This window comes from Triturus cristatus, chromosome 7 (assembly GCF_964204655.1).
Source record: "Triturus cristatus chromosome 7, aTriCri1.1, whole genome shotgun sequence".
NCBI classification, from domain to species: domain Eukaryota; kingdom Metazoa; phylum Chordata; class Amphibia; order Caudata; family Salamandridae; genus Triturus; species Triturus cristatus.
Window position 1 is genome coordinate 1,722,336,929 of NC_140590.1, and position 13,859 is coordinate 1,722,350,787.

General features: G+C 45.8%; 1 protein-coding gene and 1 long non-coding RNA gene across 3 annotated transcripts in view; one reads left to right on the forward strand and one right to left on the reverse strand.

The window, feature by feature from the left end:
* The window catches only part of LOC146812896 (uncharacterized), a 395,123-nt gene that overhangs the window by 208,996 nt on the left and 172,268 nt on the right, over positions 1-13,859 (forward strand). The gene's annotated exons all lie outside the window — the stretch shown is intronic.
* Positions 1-13,859, reverse strand: part of LOC146812897 (ovostatin-like) — a 433,862-nt gene that overhangs the window by 92,510 nt on the left and 327,493 nt on the right. The gene's annotated exons all lie outside the window — the stretch shown is intronic.

Genomic DNA, 13,859 nt, shown 5'->3' on the forward strand with positions numbered 1-13,859 from the left:
TACCTTTTGATTTTTTAGTTAACGTTTGGTTTTTAAGTTGGACATATGGCTACTGCCACGTTCTAGGGCTGAATTGCTTATCCTGGTTAAGACTCACAGAGCTGAAACTTGAAGCCCAAGACCATATTTTAAACCTCCCTTTTTCAGGGTACAGTTTATTCAGTTGTCATGCTAGTGATGAGATGTCCGCATGAAAACTGAACTCACTCTCTGAGGGCAATTGGTCTGCGAAAGAAGCCAGAATATAAGAGACATTTCTATAGCCACCGAGCCGTCAGTCAAGGAGCAGAAGAGGTCAGCAACTATTGGACCAAGCCACTAATCCAACAACCAATGGCAATCACTAAGTGTTTTCTTCACTCTCTCATTACCCAATCCAGTAGGCAAAGCAAAACATCTTATCGACTAGAGTGGAGAAAAATATACATCGACAAATGGTTTCTGAATATTGTACAACATGCATATTGTCTCGGATTCAAGTGTCCCCCACCATCAATTCCACTGAAGAAAGCATTCCTCTTCCATCAGGAAAGACTGCAACACAAAGTCTCCATCCTCTTGCGAAAACCATGCAGTGGAAAAGGTTCCCACTCCCCTGAAGGGAATGGAAATTTATTCCCAATACTTTATTTTGAAAAATAAAGGACTGACAAATAAGTAATGAGTCATTTTAGACCCCAAGAATGCAAACAAGTGGATTTGGAAGGAAACACTTAGAATGTTAGTTCTTCATCTAATCTACCCTCAAAAACTTCAGGGGACCGGTTATGTTCCATAGATCAACAAAATGGCTGTTTCCACATCCCGATAGCCAAGACACATAGAGAATTTCTGAGAAAGTTTATCAATACAAGGTTCGTCTATTTATGGATAGGCAAACGTTTTCATTTTATCCTGCATAACCATATGTTACCAGGAAGCCATCAACACCTTGTGAAACCTAAGGCCTATTCCACCAGAGTTACAGCAGTTACTGTCGCTTTTGCTTATAAACATTTTGATTTACGAAATTTGCAAAGTGACTTGGAGATCAGTTTACACCTTTATAAGACATTATTTTCTTGATTCAGATCCGAGTGCAGCCTCTATAAGCAATCTTTTTGCCTAAATTACACTTCCTTTTTATCTCTTCCTGCTCGGATTTCCCTGGGGATGAGTCAGCTAATCTATTCAGTGTTTAGGATTATCAATGGAGATCCACTGAGACGGAAAAGGAATAGCCTCTTCCTTGTAAGCCTAATTTTCTCTCAGGGCAATCTCAATTGTAGTTATAAGCAACCCTCTCCTCTCCCTCAAGGAAGAGAAAGCATTGGATGAAAAAAGCACTGAGTTAAACTGTCACCTGCAGGGCATGATTGGATACTGGGGGAGGGGGGGGGGGGTCGAGAACGTCTTACAGGTGCTGTGTTTTATTCACATTTATTCAATGCAGCCGTCTGGGCAGGCTAAAATACTTCATCCTTCCCTATAATTTACTTTAAAATAATAAAAAAAATACTTTGTGAAGGATGCTTTAAAGCATTACTCTTATAGTGCATGATTTTCTTCCATTCTTTTAAAGGTAATTCAATTGAATAGGCACTATAACTTGCCTTAAGGCTACAAATGTGTACATTTTTGTCACATATACTTCCTGGCCTGTACAAAGTAAGACAAAGATACTGTGAAAATGTGATGTTGAAAGAACTGCTCTGGAACCTCCACATGTGGGCGGGACTATTCAGTGCTTATGATTATGAATGGAGTTTCCCTGATAGAGAACCGCATCTTCTTGGCAGATGAGAGGATTGCAACTGTTCTGAGCACACCAGATGCAGATTTCTTTCCCTTTAAATGAATCCATGCTCTACCAGATAGGTTCAGGTGATCATATTGTATGAGTTCAGGAGCCGAGCTGCCAAGTTCAAAGATTGAAGATTGGGGTGTTAAATCTGGCCTCTGAATTTGTGAAGAAGGTTCGACCTGCATGGAACCCTTTTGAGTGGATGCTCTGAGAGGTGAAGAAGATCCGTGAACGACCATTGTCGGGGCTACTCCGGAGCAATGAGAATCATTCTGACCTGCGAGGGTGATTATCACTCTTAGCAGCAGGGGAATTGGAGGAAAGGCGTAGAGAAATTTGCCTGACCGGTCTATTCATAGGGTATTCCCCAGTGGGCCCGGTTGCTAAAACCACAAGGCAAAGCTTGGGCATATTTTATTTTCTCTGTCTGTGAAAAGATCTATTTGAGGGAAATCCCAGTTTCAAAAGATGTATTGAAGGACAGAGTTGTTTAATACATGTTTGTCATTCTCTTGAATGGTTCTGCTGTGAGCATCCACTGAAACAATCTGGATTACTGTAAAATGGGCGGCTGTGATTTTAACATTCTCAGAGATTAACCGTTTCCAGATTGTGTGTGTCTCCAGAGACCAAGGTCTGAATCCTGCAAAGCTGCATCTTGGAGAGCTGTTCACACCCTTACAAGACATTATTATCTTATTTTGTTTGCGAACACAGGTGCCCAAGTAGGGCACGCTTGTCTAAGAAATCTATATGATATAATACAATATCTCAGTTATCTCTTCCATAGCTGGATTTTAAGGGATGAGCTAATGAATCGATTAAGTGCTTATGATTATCCAGTGCGAAAGCTGGGGACTCGGACCAAGTAGGTGTAAAGGCGGGGCAGAACCCTTGACGGAGGTGTGACTACGGGGCTACTCCATCGTGCCTAGCGGTCCCCAGAGTAACGGTTTCTCTCCTCAACTTGGATGGAGAACCAAATATGACAGATTAATACATCTGTAGTATCCACATAAGGAGCAGCTACTCTGCCCTTATTATATTCACAGGATAGGGACTCCCCTTCCTCTTCTCCCCCCAGGGTGGGTGATCTTTGCCCTGAAGAAAGTCCAGGACCTTTACGGCCGACCAAGGACTGAAACATGTTGGCAATAGGGTCATAGGACCATAATACTCCCACTGACCCGAATTTTAATTATTTTAATTCCCCTGACAGACCCATGAATAAAGGGAAACCGGGGTCTGTCTGAGGTTTTTATCTTTAATCCCCCTGGTCTTCCTTTTCACAAGAGCTCGCAACACTGTGGTTGAGCCCACCCCGACTTGTAGGCGTCGGGGTGACCCGATGATGAAGCATGACACCACTAGGGTGCGTGAGGGTAACTAAACAAAAGGGAATTGCTTCCCTCCTCACCGGTTGGTGAGTCCAGGTATATCCACACATAGATAATTACCGTTTCTTGCAGTCTGGTTTCTCAACCCCACGACCACTTGTTGGTCTATTGGAGTATTCTTTGTGGTTTAATTTATCCATTGAGATCCCTTGAGAGAGAAGGAATTTTTGTTTAGCTTTAATCCTGTTTCTCAAACAGGAGAATCACCAATGAAATTATAAGCAACGCCCCCCCCAATGGAAGGCATAACTTGAGGTTAACTATATCCTGTTACTCACATCACAATAAAAGGACTGGCTAAACTGGCACCTGCAGGTTATGATGGACACTGAAGGTCAGAGGGCCCTTAAAGGCACAGTATTCGATTTACATTCTGTTCGATGATGCAGCCTAAACATGTATATTGCCCTATCCTTCCTTATCATTCACTTTAAAAGAAAGTAAAAAAGAGTTTGTGAAGGACGTTTTAACTTTTACTTATTTCTAGGCTTTCTGCCTTTATGTTCATCTTTTTTTTTTCTTTAATATCTGTTTATTGGAACAAAGCATATACAAAGCAACAAATGCCACCAGAGTTAAGAGGGAGGGGCAAGGGGCTATTGAGTACACAGTAGGAGAAACAGGACCCCCCGGTGTAGGCCCCCAACATACTGAAGATGATGCACGAATTACAAAGAGCAGCATCACATATGTAGGTAGAGCAAAGCCAGAGTCCAGGACTGAAAAGTCAAGCTGAGGAGGTGGGCTGTCTTGCAGTGTCCAGGTAGAGGCCATGGGGGGGATCAAGGTCTCAGGGGCCTGTATGAAAAAGCTGGACTATCTGAAAGGGATCCCGTCAGTGCACGGGAATGCGAAGAAGGGCTCCAAAGTAGCGATTGCAAGTGAACCGGCATCCCCGCCCCCATATAAAGCATAGGACATAGCGTATCAGCATCATTACAATTTGTGGCAGACAATACATGAATCTTTTGAAGTAAATTAATGGAATTGGCAAAATAGCCTGTCTTAAGGCTGCAAATTTTACTTTTCTCTCAGATGTACCTACTGGCCTTTCCAAAGTAAGGCAAAGATTCTGTGAGGATGAGACTGTGAAACTGCTCTGAGGACCCCATAAATGGGGGGACAATTCAGTGCTTATGATTTCAATGGAGGTTTCCTGAGAGAGCTGGGATTAAAGGTGAGAAACTATTCACCCCCCCCTTGAAGACCGTAACACAATCACTAGTCCTTTCCAAACTGAACAACGCAATGATCACCCGCACCCTACAAATCCACCTCCTACTAATGAAGTCTACACTTAATGCAGCGACCAGACTTCTCTCTGGAGAGAATCATTATGACCACATCACACCCATACTTAAAAAATTCAATTGGATACCAATTGAATTGAGAAGCATATTCAAAATAGCTTGCATAACTCACAAAGCCATCTACTCTAAAAACCAACCTACCTCGCCAACAAACCATCAAAAACAGGCTAAAAGAGACCCCTTCGAAGCTCGTACACTCTACTCTTGATTCCACCGAAATTCAAGGCTAATAAATCCCTCACCCTTTCCTTCTCCCAGAATTTGGAGTGCCCATCCCAAAGACCTATGTGACACCCAATCTTCCCTACACTTCAGGAATAACCTCAAACTTTATCTTCTCAACAAATACCTAAAACCTCCCACCTAAATCAAATCTTCCCGCCCAATTACACATCCTGACCTTGTAACAATCTGTTTCATCCCAACCTATGAGTCCATGGACTAGGCCTATCTCCTGTAACTACCTCTGCACTGCACTGAAAACCCTCTCATTTCCCCATTGTATATTTTGCTCATGTTATATATTATGTATTACTGTATTATTGTTTTATTTCACCTGTAATCGCTTTATATATAACCCTTGTAAAGTGCTCTGATGCCACGTTCGTGCTATATGAAGCTCTAAAACTAAAATAAATAAAATCAGCAGCAAGGAAAATACATAAACTGGAAAATCTCAGGAGCAGACGGGTGAAGATTTAGGGCCAGATGTAAGATGCGCAAAATAGCGCCACGCAAATTGCGAGTCTTTTGCGACTCGCATTTTGCGAGACGCTATTATGAATGTACAACAGTGTGCTTAACACTGTATACGATTCCCAATGGGGTCGCAAATTGCGAGGCTCATTAATATTAAGGAGCCTCTCGCAATTTGTGAGCCAATTGGGAATGACAGGCCCTCCCAAGTATGGTGGCCTGCTGGTCTCAGCAGACCACCATGTCTGGGACTGCTTTTAAATAAAGCAATTTTTTTAAATGCAGCCCGTTTTCCTTAAAGGAAAACGGGATGCATTTTTTTTTTTTTTAAATGAAACGTTTTTGTTTAATTTTCTAAGGGCAGGCAGTGGTCCGTATGACCACTGCCTGCCCTTAAAAAATATTTTCAGAGCCTGTCACAAAGGGGAAGAGATCCCCTGGGGACCCATTCCCATTTGCGACTCAATAACAATTCTCTTGAAGAGGGTGGTAATTTGCAAATGTTTTGCGACCGCATTGCAGTCGAAAAACATTCATACATGGCTTACAGAGTCGCTATTTGGAAGGGAACGCCCCTTCCAAATAGTAAGTCTCTAAACACTTTTTTACGAGTCGCTAATCATTTGCGACTTGCAAATTTGTGTTGGTACATGGCCATTCCAATTTTAGCATGCGCAAACGGGTTGCTAACCCGTTTGCTCCTGCTAAAATTGGTCGTACATCTGGCCCTTACATTCTACATCTGAAAAACATTGGAAGTTGGTGGTCAGTAAGTTGTTGTTGAAGACAATCACAGCTCTCCTGCCAGTGGTCTTGGTAGGATGGTTTCATTTGGGGTTATGGGGGCCAGATGGAGAGCCATCTTTCAGGGATGAAGAGGTCTAGGTGGGAGTCAAAGATTAGGTTATGTATGTTAAGTCAGGTTTTATTCATTGATATTGCATTTATGAGTATACATCACTGATGGAGAAAGAGAAGCGGGTGGGGGTGATTAGTGGTAGTGGGCTGCAGAGAGAGATAGGAAGGGGAGACAGAAGTGACTGAGTCATAATCAGGCTTCAGGGGGTGAAGCTTTGAGTGGCTTCTGTTAGGATGGACTGGGGAGACAGAAAGATTGGGCAATTAGAAGGAAGGTTTATCCGGCTGTTGCAGAAGGGGTTTACAAATGTGATATGAGGAAAGATGGTGAAGTGATGAGGGGAAGGGAGGGTCGAGATGTGGGAGAAGAGAAATCAGTGCTGGAGATGGTAGGCATGGGTTGGGTGCGCCTGAGGTGAGGGAGATGAAGTTTAGATTGAGGAAGCTCAGGGTCTGGCATTAAAGCTGAGACAGGATGGGCAGTCAGGGGAGAGCTAGAACAGGTAAGAGTGTGAGGGATTGGATCACAGAGTTCAATGGGGGGTGTTAAAAACGGTAGGGGAAGGGGAGAGAGAGGAGGGGGCAGTTAGTAAGGTGCAGAGAGGTGGAGAGGAAAAAGGGAGAGAGAAAGATACAACAGGAGGTGTAGAGCAGAGGAAGGCAGGTCAGAGGGGAAGGTGGAAGGGAGGTAGAGGGATGGGGGAGCGGCCCCTGTGGAACGCGAGATCGCATGCAGGAACATTGAGAAGAGAGGAGATGTTTCTGCGACAGAGCTACGCTGTAGGACCAGAACACCTGTGAGAGGATTTCACCAGGAGGTGGTGTAAGCTACGGAGAAGAGGCACTTCCAAATATGAAGTACATATCACTCTACAGGGTCACCTTCAGCAGTGGTGCAAACCACTGAAAAGTGCAGCTTCTCAAATCCCCAGGATTAGCATGAATCTATGGAAGTCACCCATATGCATATATGTTAGAGCCAGAAGTGGCAGGTCTACTTTTAAAATGTGCAAACTTTGAAGAGGAGGTTAATGAATTTAGAATTCAATGACAAAGGGCAATAGTGTCCCTTCTCCGGACGGTCAGCGTTCTAAGAAACCTGTGTTCGTCGAATCACCCGGCGCAGGTCATTGATAGTGTGAGTGACAGTGACTACCCATGCCACGATGACACGCTGAGCCAGCCCATGCCTTAGTATATGTAAGCAGCAGGCCAGGCTGGATGGCATCCTTTTATTTTTATTATTGGCACTGATATGGAATATTTCAACACCACTCAGCCATATAATGGACCGATGTCAGCAACCTGACCGAATATTCATTCTCATTGTATTTTATTTTCCTGTACACTTCTTTTGATTGTCTGTTATTTGGTATTATGGACTGACACAATATTTATAGCTATATTCTCCCTTGCTGTAGGATTCCACTTGGGTTTTTGTGGCAGGGTACACTATATCGGTTGGTCACAGCTTCAGCTTAGGCACAAGTAGTTCCCCAACGTGCAATCTTTTTTTTTTTTTTTATGCATAGATTTTTCATAGACACGTATATGATTTCTTGCTCTTGTGAAGCAAGGGCTTGCTCACTTAGAGAAGCAAGTGATTGCACTGAAAAGTATTTACTGTTTTTTTGTTCCCTGTCCGGCCCCTTCCACTGTGCTTCTTACTCTGTGTGAGTCTTATGTAGAGTTTGGCAGGTGGGATATTCTGTCAAAACATGAAGGGCATCCCGTCCTCAGTAACAGAAGTGCCCTAGGATACAGTGTCGCTGTAATATGGCGACAGGACATCAGCAATGTGTGTGAGGGGGTATCCCATCTGTTGAACTCTAAAAAGAGGCCCTGAGTCCATACCATGCTGTTAAGAGACACCAGCGGCATCCTTCCTTCCAGTCCCTACTGATGCCAGTGAAAGTAAAGAGGGCTTAGAGAACGAATGGCACACAATTCAGCCAACTTCAATGCAAACCTGCTCGGGCCTTAAGGAAAGGCACCAGACTGTCACTCATCTAGTGGTCAACCAGGCGCAGGGCCGGACTGGCCGTAGCGGGCACCGGGCAATCCCCCGGTGGGCCGCACGGGTGGGGGCCGGTTTTGGGCCCCTGAGGGCCGTTTTTGTTCCAGGGCCGTTTTTTGCAGATTAACTGCAAAATCGGCCCTGTGACAAAATCGGCCGAAAACCGGCCCCGGCAAAGAGCTCGACGACACCCCCAAACCCCAGGGGGGCCGGCCGAGCACTTTGCCAGGGCCGGTTTTGGTTCCCAGTCCGGCCCTGACCAGGCGCACAACCCTCATAGGGCTAAAAGGGCTTCAAATGTATATCCCCCCCCCCCCCCTCCGAGCCTCCCTTCGTCGTGTGTCAGCCTGGGCTGCTGCAGCTCGAGCTGCTGTGGGATAGGCGAAGCAGTGTCTGGAGTCTTATTTCCGACACGCCCGAGTTTTTCACAGGTCTTTAAAGATCATTTGCATATTTACATACTTTGTAAACAGGTTACCAAGGCTTAGTTTTTTTTTCTGGTTCCAGTACCCCCTGGGACCCTCTCTGCCTGTTCCTTACATTTGTATTTTACATTTACTGCTGTAGTGTGAAAATGCATTTCATGATAAGGAATATAAAGTAGGGTTGCCAAAATAACAAGCATTGGAAATGCAATAAGTCTCGCCTTTGATTAAGTTAAAGCCATTTGCTTTGCTAATGGTATTGTATAGCAAAGCAAATGGCTTTAACCTAATGAAAGGCGAGACCTATTGCATTTTAAATGCTCTACAGATCAGTTTCACTGCACAGGACGGGCCCAGAGAGGAGACTTGCGCAGCACCACTCATAGATCAGTTTCACTGCACAAAAGGGTCCAGAGATGAGACTTGCGCAGCACCACCCCACAGATCATTTTCACTGCACAAAGGGGGTCCAGAGATGAGACTTGTGCAGCACCACTCCACAGATCAGTTTCACTGCACAGAGGGGGTCCAGAGATGAGACTTGCGCAGTACCACTCCACAGATCAGTTTCACTGCACAGAGGGGGTCCAGAGATGAGACTTGCGCAGTACCACTCACAGATCAGTTTCACTGCACAAAGGGGGTCCAGAGATGAGACTTGCGCAGCACCACTCACAGATCAGTTTCACTGCACAAAGGGGGTCCAAAGATGAGACTTGCGCAGCACCACTCACAGATCAGTTTCACTGCACAGAGGGGGTCCAGAGATGAGACTTGCGCTGCACCACTCACAGATCAGTTTCACTGCACAGAGCGGGCAGCAGACCCACTAGGCTATTTGCCTTTAACAACAGCCACACTGAGGCCACTTGATGTTCTGATGTGCAGCAAGGAGGCCTCGAGCTGCCCTGCAAGGACAGTATCTGTTAACATAGGCCATCCACTCACACGTGATTGGTTCTACATGTGTGCTAATAATATGCAAATGCGAAAGCTATAGATCCTGTAACCGAGGGTTTGGTGACTGCTCCTAAGCCAACAGTGCTTGTGTACGTTTAAAGCCGCGTGGAAGACGGCAGGCGCCTTTGGGGATCACCGGCTTGTCGGGACGAAGATCCGCCTGACAACATTCACGAAACCTGGCCCTAAACCACGGACACCTGCGTCATCGGAGTTCAGCCTGATGGGGCCTACCTCCGGATCAGGTCCGCTCGGGAGTCCGCACCTGCTCCTTCCAGCTGAAGGACCTCCGGCGAACTGCTGCCCATGCTCGGCTGTCGAACAAGTGCATGTCTTGGACATCTCCATCAAGTGTATAATAACAGAAGAGAAGGGATGTATTTGTGGAGCGCAAGTTCCCCTCGAGGAGTTTCAAGGTGGTGTGGAAAGAAACAGAAAACAAACGTTTACTGTTATCCCACTAGATGGTACTCATTTCATTGACCTCAAGAGGATGAAAGACTGAGTGGACCCGCTGTGAACTGAACCTGTGATCATGAAGTCAAGCACAGATCCTTGCAGTGAATGCATGAGTCTATGGGACCCTAACCCCAGCAGAATGCAGCAGTACACCTCCTGCTCAGATTCACAGGGAGTTGGTACCTGCTCCACTTTAGCTACAAGAGGCCTCGGTTCTACTTCCTGCACATCATCCACGGACCTTTCCAAACCCGGAGCTCATTCCTTTCTGGTCCAATCTAAGAACAGTTCTGTGGCAGCTCCCTGGCACTTCGTCTCTGGGTTCAATCCATTTACTTTCACCATGGAGGTAAGGTTTGATGCACAAGCTCACAGTCGAATTCTTCGCCCAGTCGAGATGGTGCCTCCGAGATCTGAAAGATGAAAGGCAATCCGTTCAACCATCAACCCACCGTAGGGCACTCACTGAAAGGTCAGATGCTAAGGGTGCTCTGGAGCCGGAGGCAAGCACCTGAAGGTGTACTTTAAACTTCCTAAATGTTACTTTCTCTCTAAATGGTAAATGAATGCCCACCCTTCCTAGAGAGGCCAGTTTCGCCAGCGTATGTTACTAGATGTAGTGGATACAAATCAAACAAGTGAATGTGCGAGCAGAGAGAAGCACGGACAGAGCAGATGCTGCTGGCCAGACCTGCGCCCTACTCCATGTTGCAGCGGTTGCCAAACAACGATGCAAATGCAAGGAGTAGCAGCAGGGGTTGCCGGGCAACAGCATCAGATTCAGGAAGGAGGTAAGCGCCGCTGCACGTCACTGTGAATTAGAGAACCCAGAGAACCATGTATGCCAGGGGCAAAGCCTGCCACCGTGCATATGGTCTAAGTGGCATCATGTCACTGCCCGCGTCTGGAAGCCTCCGCGGTGCTCATCACTTACTACAGGTGCCCACTCGTTTCTTCCTTTGGAACGGTCATCTCCCACAACGATCTGGGCCACCTGGCACACTGGACGTCCATCTCTACATCCCTCAGATGTGTTTAACATACGTGACTTGTAAATGTGAAATCCATCGTGGGCACAACCAAGGAGAAAGGAAGAAAATGGAGGTCCGTGCAAAGGGAAGGCCGGCGGCCCGACGGGGCCCTGGTAAAGTCTCTCTGAAAGAGACAAGATGGAAGGGCTCTCGTACCGGCAGAAGCCGCCCCGTATGGAGGAACAAACCGGAAGTGGTACTCCTCTCAGCCCAAAAATGGAAATAAGAAGAGGGAGGAGCCCTGGGAGGTGGGGACCGCACATCCCCATGGAGAATGGGCATCCGTCAAGCCTACCACTGCCCGCTTCCATAGATGCGTCCACGACACCTGATCTCAGAGGGTGCCAGCGAGTGGGCACTGCGCCAAGGACTGGCACTAGAGTTTAGGAGCAGCGTAAGAGGGGCCAGGCTTCATACTTCAGGGTGTGCATGTCCTTGTTAACAAACTGTACCAACAATAAAATGAAGATATCCGCCATGCTTCAAGCACATTAAATAGCAAACATTTCAAACTCAAGACATGTGCCTGGCGACTGTAGCACCCTACTGCCGAAATAACTTCGATCCGTGTGCGTTTACAGATGAACTGACAATCTGTCTTCTACAGAGTTTATTCTACAACTGTAGGATAGTAATTGCCACATAATTTAACTACCACCTCCCAGGAACTGAAAAGCCAGAGTCAAAAACCCTGCTACGGCCGTGCAGGTCCTTATCGCTCAGGGACACGGGGAATTTCAAAAACATCAAATCCATATTAAAATGTCCGTAGCACGTAAACATGAGTCAGAAAGCCAAGTTGTTTTGCTTAGAATGGATGTATTATCAACCAAGCATCGATCTCTTAGCTTTATGTGGCCACGTGTTTCTAATTAAAAACACATGGCCCCATAAAGATAAGAAAGTGCTTTGCGACAGCAGCAAAGCAGGCAACCCAGTCCGGATCGGAGGCGAAAGGGCGTCAACCAAAGCCCCTCATTTCCAATTGCAGGCCACCGTTTAGCATAAATGGTCACGCCAGCTAATGGAAATGAGAGGCGGGGCTTCGGGCCCCCTTCTGAAATCCCTCTCACAAAATCTCTAGCAGAAGGCGAGAAGCGCTTTGTGCTGCGATGCCACGCAAGACCTAAAAATGCCAGCCATGTGTTTAAAGAGCCTGCAAAGACCTCTTTTGACACTAAATAGGGTTGTAAATAAAAAAAAGATGTATTCATTTGTAATGTTACTTTTCTGTCTTTGTTCCCTTTAAATATCAGTCAAGGATCATTCAGGGAGCCCTAGAACACAATTACAAGTTCTTTCTATTTATATTTGCTGCTCAAAGTATGCACAGATAAATGCTGAAAATCCGGCTTTAGGTGACTGCTTATTTTTGCACCGTCTGGGACATATGAGCTGGCAACTCTAATCACGAGACTGAAAGTTTGTTGCAGGATCAGCACATTATTTATTTACTCCACCCTTGATCCCTGATTAATTCCATAATAGCAATAGTTTATCCTATATCTGAAACACTACTCCACTGTCAATTTGATGCTGAGCTACTTCAAGTCTCTGGGAATGCACCCTGCATTCAGACAACTCACTCCTCATTCTCACCCTTCACTTTCACGCCCAGCCTGCACTCCCAGCGATCACCATGCATTCACACCATTCACCCTGCACTCACAGTGCACTTGCTCTGTTCAACCTGTACCTCACCCTGCAGTAACACAAGCACACTACTCACCCTGCTCTCATGTGACACACTGTCACATTCCGTACCGTGCACTCACATGGACACTCCTGCCACCCACACAGCACAGAGGGTTAATGTGCCTGCTACAAAGAATGTGTACCATGCATCTCACAAAACGGAGTGTGAGGAAACTATGACTAGCGCTATAAAAAAATTAAATGTTTGTCAGAAAGGTGCTATAGAGAGATGAGGTGTATTGTTGGTGAGTGGCAGTCAGGGAATTCATGGAGAAGGAGGAAATGGGAGAAGGGGCACCAAAAAAGACTGTTGCACCGTGTGCGACCAGTGCTAGGGCCAGCCCTGGCTGGGCATTAGCCTCCCCCACCCCCTCAAAGTTCGGGTCTAGTTGCGCCCCTATGGTCAACAGATACTAAAATCAACAGAAAACCCCACCATAGCTGACCAGGTTTGTAGGTAGGCCACAATTCTGTACCCTCCAATGTGGCACCACTCACACCTTAAAGCCACCTCTTCCACATAGACACAGGCCACTGCACAGTCTGAAGACATCTCCATCAGGACAATTACATGCCTAATTCTGATATAGAACTCTTATATGTTTTATTCTTTATGTAAAGTACGTGGATTTCTTTAATCCCCATAAAACGAGCAAGGAACGAGCTCTCTGTTTTTTCTACAGAACAGTATATTGAATTGGCTTTGTTTCAGTCCCTTGCTTTTGACTGGATGTTTTCTTGTCTATCTCAGCTCTCTGTTCCCCATCTGATGGGTTTCTCTCTATTGTTGTGTTTGTCCCGCCCAGGAGCATTTCTGAACTTGTGTGTGTTCTTTGTATGAGCTGTATCCTTTGGATGGTTTCTTGCGGGAACTCTTTTTTTTCTTCTTTTGCCTTCCAGCACTCCATGGGAGAGTGTGTGTTTCCTTGGTTTCTCCCCTGCTTGTGCCTCACCCTCCCACCCACCATTTACTCCCCTCACCAAGGCACATATGCCCCCATTTCTTGTCCGGTTTTTAAATAATTTTTATTTTCATTTATTTTCATTTTTATTCAAAAGAATGACTGGAAAGTGCTAGTGGGCCACTGGCTTTCCTTTTTTGCACTGCCGAACATATATTTTTTTCCTTTTCCTTTTTTAGTGTTCTAAAGTGGCTGTCTGCCATGTTACAAGGTTAAATTCAAAATGGCCGCCGGTGCATAACGATGCATGCGTCATGAAGTATGCG